The sequence below is a fragment of the Hordeum vulgare genome, chromosome 4H (genome assembly GCF_904849725.1).
Source record: "Hordeum vulgare subsp. vulgare chromosome 4H, MorexV3_pseudomolecules_assembly, whole genome shotgun sequence".
Classification (NCBI taxonomy): Eukaryota; Viridiplantae; Streptophyta; class Magnoliopsida; order Poales; family Poaceae; genus Hordeum; species Hordeum vulgare.
The window spans coordinates 339026093-339034785 of record NC_058521.1 but is presented as its reverse complement, the minus strand read 5'-3'; the positions used below and the strand labels follow the sequence as shown (position 1 = coordinate 339034785).

The window sequence follows — 8693 nt, the reverse complement described above, 5'->3', positions numbered from 1 at the left end:
CGCTCGTTCTAGCTCGCCATCCTGGACAGTCACCAGCTACCCTGGGTGACCAAGCACTACAAGGAATATGCTAATACACGATGCTATATTTTCGTCGCTACATCGTCACGGTTTTTAGTTTACGATGATCTCCCGACCAAAAACCAAACGTCGAAAACGGAGCGTCACAAATGAACAGCGGCGACATTTTGATCAAAATCGGCGTAACCTTTACGTCGATTCTTGGATCGCCGTAACCTTTACGACATACTAAATCGTCGTTGGCAATCCAACCCAGTCCTACGTGGCAGTCCTACGTGGCAATATTACGACGAAATCAAAACGTCAAGGTTGAAATCAGCCCAACCCATTTCAATTGATCACATGGGCTCGTTTTATTTTTTGGGGCTTTTCTTATTGGGCTTCTTTTTGGGCCTTGGCCTATTTACAGCCACTTTAGTATTTTTTCGAATTTTTTTTATCATTCTAATTTGGGCCCTGGCCTTTTCATGCCCAAATACATTTGATCCAGTTTCAGTTTTAGCCTTTTTCATTTTTGAATTCAAGATTTTTTTCCAGAACTTGGTTTCATTTCTATTTATTGGGCCTTTTCAACCAATTATTTGTCCAATATTGAATGCAGCACTATTTCATATTCAAATCAAGAAAACTCCAAGTCGAATTAAAATCATCCATCATATAACATCACATAATACATCTCCCAGGTTTGCACAATCAAAATACACACTTTTGGCACCAACACCAACATGGCTGATAAATTAGTAAACTGACACTACTACAAACAAAGTTTCACTACACTTCTAGCACCAACACCAACATGGCTGATAAACTAGTAAACTGACACTACTACAAACAAAGTTTCACTTGCTTCCAGCATAAGGCTAGAAGCAAATCAAGAGGAGCACTTGCTTCTATGGTTTGGTTGGTTGTACTCGCGTCCACACATGGAAGGATGTTGTTGAGAGCAGTCTCTGCTCGAGGATGGTCTGCTCATTCGTCCATTGCCTGGCATGTATCCTTTGAAGCACTCCAACAACAACAAAATTATGGTTTCAAATAAAAAAGCATTATAATACAGATGGTAGCAAATCTATAAGTATGAAGAGAGCTGCCACTATGTTCCTGAAGATGATGTTAAAAATCCTGAGATATAAATTCTGGAGTATAATTAGTCCAACCTAAACAGGTCACAAAAACAGAAAATTAAACTTCAAACTATCTAAGATTGTTCCAGGAAATTCTGGATAAAGAAAATGCAGACAAGCAAACTCAATATCTTTTTGGTATATTCGCTTTACTGGAGGAATGTAAGCACTGACAAAAGCAGGAGTAAATGATACAATAATTAGCGGACATGTAAGATAATACAAAACAAGCTACTCCACATTACTGTGATAACCAGGTGCAAACCAGGGTGTAAGAACATTACCATGAGCTTTGATCTTAGAAAAATACATTTTAACAAGAAGATTACCGTGAGCCTTGATCTTAGAAAAACAGCGATCTGACACCTACAAATTCTAAAACAACAAACTCACACATACATTCTAAAACAGCGAACTGAAAAATAAACTTTCTTCTTAAAATGTATCTTAGGAAAACAGTGAACCGACACAATTATGTCATGGTTGAATTATTTGTGAAGGAACTTTATTTTGGGTGGCACACATTCAGAGCGTAAATTAATGCTCGTAAAAAATTAATGCTCGAGCTATCCTTAATCATGTCCAACAGCTACAAATCACTATAAGAATCCACATATTGCGATAAATTTGTTTAGTATGGTTTATTAAGTCCTAAAGTTGATCTACCATTTCGACTGCCAATTAGAGCATTGCATTGCCAACTCTGTAGTTAATGCCAAAGGCAACTAAAGTACAGAACAGGAGAACAGAAGGTGCAGGTGAACTAAAGTAAACAAACATACAAATTGAACCAGACTTCAATCGAAACGTAGAAAGTGCAGGTGATATTCAGATCAGGGGGTAGTTGGGCTCACCATGTTCGCTGCAAGGGGCGGTCCAACCGCTAGGTGGGAGGTGAAGATGGATGTTGGCCCGCTGCTCCACCTCCTCTGGACGCTGCACCTACAAAGACGAGACGGGAAAAGGGGATTCATTTCATTTATTCAGAGAGGAGGAATTTTCGGCCACAGCAAAACAGTGGCGTGTACATCATTCATAGCTCTAAAGAATAAAGTGACAAGGTCAGCTAAATATACTAGCCACTCTACCATGCTCCCTACACCACATGCATAAGTTATTCATGACCGAACCAGGATATATAGGTAGAAACTAGGCGGCAGGAGAGAGCGGAGCATCGACAATTTGCTTGCGTAAAACAAAGACAAGACTTGCAGGCATATATTCACAAATACATGACCATCTAGTACATGCTAGCAAAACATCCAACCATTTTGTGAATGCAAACAAACACAATACTTTCTACAGTAGAGGTGATTACATGACCGTCCAGTACAAGAAATCAAATTAGTTCCTGAATGCAAGCAAGCGACAAATAGCTACATGAGTAAGTTATCTACAGATGCATTACATTATAATTAAAATGTTTGTTCGACAGTGTACACATTTATAGAAACCAAAATATGAAGTTATTTTCACATGAATGGCTGGATCCTCCCCTGATTTTCTTACAACATGTACGAGTTCTTTGCCAAGCAACGACCTGCCTCCGATTTATGATAGTTTTTCTCCAATCTCGTGAAGATAGGAGAACAGTACACTGTAAATAAATAAACTTCATAATCTCAATAATACTATAGGGCATACGATGCCAAGCTGGTGACCAGTATCCTTCACTAAGGAAGGCAAAAATTCTTAACAAGGAATTAGTTTTGGTGTCAACAAAGAAAAAGATGAACATTAAAGCCTTCAAAGTACTCAAATCTAAATGACCAACAAGTTAACCGATCCTATAAGGCAAAGATAGAAAAATATTCATGCCTGAGGCTGAAAAACAAAGATAGATGTTGTCCTTAGCAGAATCCATACTTGTATTGCTGGAATAAATCATGCGTGAGACTGAGATCAGATTTAGAAACGAATTGGTAAATATGAAGTAGGAATTAAAATGAGGTACATATGCAGTAGGAATTGGTACATATGCGTGAGACTGAGACCAGATGAGACTTATCCTAGTCTGAGAAATACTAGCAAGGACTCACTAGCCCCTTGCAAGCATATTTTGATCATATATATACGGAGATACAAAAGGATTTCTCTAAAGCCCTTTAAGCAGCAGGTACATAAGCAGCAGGTACATATAGTTCAGCGATCCCATGACTATAAGCCCTACGGTATTAAATTCCAGCGCCATTAACCACAGCACAAAAACTTAACATAGTAGTTACCAAAGGAGCAACAACAAAGATACAATATCAATTTTAAGATAAAACTGATTTATTTTCTTCATGTCAGTTTTAGTCGTTGGCAGCTTTCATTGGTTTATTTAAGAAACTAAAGAACTCAAATATCTCAGAAATTTCAACAGAAATAGGTGAATATCGATGATACCTTCAGGTCATCAACGTCGACCTTGAGGAAAACAACATTTGGGAACTTCTTGGCGAGATCAGCGAAAACTGGAGCCATAATGCGGCATGGTCCGCACCATGATGCAGTGAAGTCAATCACCACCTGTTGTTCTGCTCTTGTAGAACACCCTGCATAGCACCCAGTCTTCCTGTATTTTGAAAAAAGAAGGATGGCAAGGTTCATATGGCAAGTGCAAGTTCATGTATGTATGCAACAATTGAAACTGAAAAAGTATCCATTCCTTAAACGGTCAATCTCATATGAAGTAGGTTAGGCTGAGAAGGATTCCATTGATTGATTAAACTAATTCTGGACAAAGGAAATGCAGACTAGCAGACTCAATATCTTTATGGTATTTTCGCTTTACTGGAGGAATTTAAGCACTGACACAAGCAGGAGTCAATGACACAATAATTAGCAGACATGTAAGATAATACAAAACAAGCTACATTACTGTGATAACCAAGTGCAAACCAGGGTGTAAGAATATTAGCCCAAAAAATCCTTTCGGCAACATACATCACTAAATTACGCTATCAATAAGTGCACCAGAGACTCTAATTTATTACCATCAGAAGTTTTAGATCGAATCAAATGGAAACATGAAAAAGGGACTACCAAAGAGCATTATTGATTAGGTAGAGCTTGATGCTGAGTTGATTTATGGTGTCAACTGGGGTAATTCTTTAGCCAGATTGGAGAAAGGAAACCTGACTAGCACTCAAAATATTAACCAGAAGACAATAGTAATAAAACATAAAAGATGGATCAGATTTCTGGCTTGGAATCCTGATGGGATTACATTTGCGCATTGTATAGTCATAGTCGATAATTTGGGGAAAGTATCCTCAGGTCCATATAATCCAACGAAAAAAGCAATTGATCATCACAGTAAGTGCAGAAACGTGGTATGGATATGATATCATCACTTCTCACAGCAAACAAAAAATGGTGTAGGAGTTTCTATTTATTTAAGACAAGACAACTATACAACATCCATGACAGAATGTGCTACTTACTAGACCTTGTATGAGAGCAGCCAGTGTCGCAAAACCCATTTCCTTCTCGATGTTTGCCAATCTAACGAGAAACAAGGCCATGAAAGCAGACCAAGCATCAGATACCTCATGCCATCCCAAATACCACTATCCAAACAAAATTCAGTTCAGTGCTAAGATATGTATGGACAAGTTGAATGCAAAAACCATCTCAAAGAATGGTTCGTGCTAGAATCTTAACCCAAATCCATAATGAAACCAATGGTGATACATCTACTCTGCCCTATTGTAGCAAACATGTACTTAACTCCTTATATGTAAACACATACACCAGTGCGAATGTTGTTCACATGTTACTGCTAGATTCAACATACAAGTACAAAGAGACATGGCAGTAAACATGCACATCAGAGACGTCTAGTCTAGCATCAAACTTGCCTTCATGGTGCATGTACTAGAAAAAAAACTAACTGGGCCAGTGATTTAACAGATATCCTATATGGCACTCTATTTACATCCATTCCAGTCAAGAACATCAACATAATCATTAGTGAGCGATAGCAAACAACCCATATGATAGATCAGCTCACAATTCAAAAGGATTGGTGGTCTACAATTCACTTGTGGACATATGGACATCCTACTTTATTTTATCAGCTCACAATGCATGGTTTTGTGTTTGCCTGATTACTCAAATCGCGGCCATGCGTTACAATAGGATTAAACAAATAACAGAAAATTAAATACTCAGAGGTCGACTCTACTATGATTACTCAAATTTGGCTTGCTTAGTATAACAATTTTGTAGGTAGATATTTTAGATGTGTTATGTTCTGTTAGAAGGGTGTGGGGATAAAAAAAATTCATTGTGAGGCACATGAGGGGATTGTGAAAGCAGCATACCCGAGTGTGATAATGAAGCTCATCATCTAAGATTGATCATGTTCGTTGTGAATAGATGGACAAAACAGAATATGTGCCTTGCGAAGCCTCTTGATGCCGTGATTTACTCCGTGAAAGGTCCACTGAAGGCGGCTCCTTATTTTTGGTTCTGCCATAGATGAAGAGAAACACTCAATATGTCAAAACAGACAAAGACATACCATAAAACTATTTCACATATCTGTGGCATGTTCACTCTGAACTTTATACTAGCTCTAATATAAAATTGTAATTATTTTGGGACGGAGGGAGTACATCAAAACACCAAGACATAAGAATCTCATCCCAAATCTATAAGAACAGGGGAATACCTGAATGTTAGGAGCAAAACCACCTTCATCTTCGACATTGGTGGCATCCACCCCATACTTCTTCTTGATAACAGACTGTTACGAAAAATGACAGTTTCAGTCAATTTATTTATTTACAAGATGATAAAGCTAGGGTGTGTCTCCATCCATAGAGTTCCAGATCGGTTGCACTTGCACACATGACATGATGTCCAGTAACAATATGTACTCTCATGTAGTGATCTACAGCTGATGCACGAGCAGGACACACCGTGTGTACACTGTACGTGCAGATTATATCTGCATCCATATCATTGTACTACTATTTATTTTGCATGTGGAGGAAACTTCAAGGAAGCACATGGCATTTTTAGGAGAGCGTGGCAAATGCATCCTTCATGCACCTACAGTTTTCGGTCTCTCATCACATTCATGTTGCAATGCATATGCTAATTTATTTATATCAACTGAAATTTCTCTTCCATTTTTTTTCAGGTGGAACATTCAGATGCCTACAATAATCTTTCACTTATTTACAAGATGATAAAGAGACAAAAAATCCTAGTATGAATCATTTACTTGGGTCACGTAACCGAACGAACTCAGATTCAGATTTAAAAGTTGTGAGCATAGCTTGCAAAGAGTAAGTAAGTGGTACTGGTACTACCCGTTGATGTGGACCGGACGAGGCCGTTCTCGTTGCGGCCTGTGCAGGTGCAGAACCCATCGTCGACTTGAGGCTGTATCGCTCGTGGCGCCTGTCGCATCTGCCGCACAGGACGCACCGCTCGCCGCCGCACCGGCCGCAGGCAGTGAGGGACGTGGCGCCGGCCACGACACGTCAGAGCTCGCCCGACTCATGCAAGTGACGGAGCTCCTCGGCACTGCTGAGGTGGCGGCCCCCGATGAAGACCTACGGGAGCGTGATCCAGCGGGCACGCGGGAGGAGCGTCGTGAGCTCCTCGAGGTAGCAGGCGATCAAGGCAAGGTCGCACTCGTCGACAGAGGCGCGGAGCGCCCGCAGGATGGCGCGCGCGGCGCGGCAGTCCTCGTAGGTGCCCCAGATGACGTCGAGGGTGGAGTAGTAGAGCAGGACGTGGTGGTCGGCCTCGAAGGCGGGTGGTGGCGCCTGGACCCTGGAGGGTGCGGAGCGCGCGGAGGGCAGAGGCGCCCACGCGGATGCGGTGGAAGATGCGGGCGAGAGGAGGGGGATGGGGAGGAGGTGGTGGCGGCGAGACGAGGGGGATGGGGAGGATGAGGGTTCGATGAGATCTGACTTAGGGTTTGGGTAGTTGGGCTGCGGGTGGGGGTTTCCCTTTTCTTTTTTCCTTTTTTTCTATAGATAGATGGATGTGAGATGGATGGATGGATGGGTGGATGGATGGATGCCATGTCATCGATTCGTATGACAACTAATTCCACCAATGAGAATAAAACGTATGAATTGTATTTTTTATTTTTATAATTTCACGTGAAAATTTCAAAGAAGTGATGTCTTATTATATACAGGGGTGCATGTTAGAATGACAAACAATGTTTTTAAATGGAGCTTTCATTTTCTTGGCACGAAAATTTCGTTTTTCATTTTCCGAATGCCCAAAATGAGTTTTGGGCACATTAAGGCACTGCAAAAATTTCATGAGATAATTATTTGGATAGAAAAAAGTGCCCAAAAAATATGAGGGTAATCAAAGAAATAGAAATAGCACTTCCTTCACAAAGTGATATTCTGAACAGAATAGAAAAATGAATATTGCTGAATTATTTGGAACTATGGAAGGAAGGGTTTTCACATACTTGAGGAATATATGATCCAAAGTATTTATGAGATTTTTTCGAGAATTTTTGGAATGACAGAATAGCAGGTTGCTTCACAAACTAGGATGAGGTGGGATGGAATGGACCCACGAGTGACATGTCAACATAGTTAGAACATGTTACGACATTTTTATAATCGTCAGAAAAGTTATGACGATCTCATCTTATGCGGTTACGACGTTTTTGACTCACATCGTCCTAATTTATATGTAGATTTGATCCCCTCAAATGAATTACGACAATCTCGGATGAAATCGTCATAGATTTATGATGAATTCATCAACGACATCTTAAAGAACGTCATGTATGAGCATATTTCTTGTAGTTAAGCCTTCACCCTCCAGCTCCAATGGTCGCCCCTGTGAGACTCAGGACGACATCCAAGCGCCCTCCATCCATCCTTGCGGCAGCGCTCCGGCGCTCGAAGAAGATCCACGCGACCCTTTCTTGTCCCGCTCAGCCTTTCCCGTCGCTCCCTTCACCATGCCGGGTGGTGGAGAAGTTAGGGCTGGGAATCGTGGGGGGTAGCCGGCGGTTCTTGGCTTTGGTGGCAAGAGGAGGACGTGGAGATGGAAAGGACCTGATTCTAAGGCATGGTCTCCTCTCCCTTCCACCTTGCGCCTTAAATACCCAACGGGGAGATACCCCATCGAGTACATCGCCGACCCATGGAAGATCTCAAGTATCCCGAGGATGGCACACAGTGTAGCATGACAGTGACATCACATGCGCGGAAATCGGGAATCACCCGTCTACTTCCACTACCTGCGTCTCCGCGGAAACCACCGCCCACGTGCACTCCCTCAATTCAAAAGCTGTGAAAAAACTGTCCCACGTCATATCCCGAATGGATTCCATATCCACGGCGTGTGATGAGGTGAGCCAAATGTTCTTTTCTCTCGTCCCCCCACGAGACCCCGATAATTCGGGAAACCAGTGAGGACGACCTGATCGTCCCTGCCTCAATGCAAGTGGGGATCCGTCCCAACTCTTTGATTGTGCATGCAGAGTTCAGAGCTTTTGTTCACCCAACTCATGGAATCTATCTCCCGAAATATAGTCGATCGCTACCGACTACAGGCATACCTATA

At 41.5% G+C, this 8693-nt stretch overlaps 1 non-coding gene and 1 pseudogene across 1 annotated transcript; both read right to left on the bottom strand.

Moving 5' to 3' along the window:
* Positions 1–3645: 3645 nt before the first annotated feature.
* On the bottom strand, positions 3646–8442 carry LOC123450510 (annotated as a pseudogene).
* Positions 4318–4412, bottom strand: LOC123451537. Its single transcript, XR_006632384.1, has one exon. It is a non-coding gene; the product is annotated as a small nucleolar RNA Z103 (small nucleolar RNA).
* Positions 8443–8693: the final 251 nt, after the last annotated feature.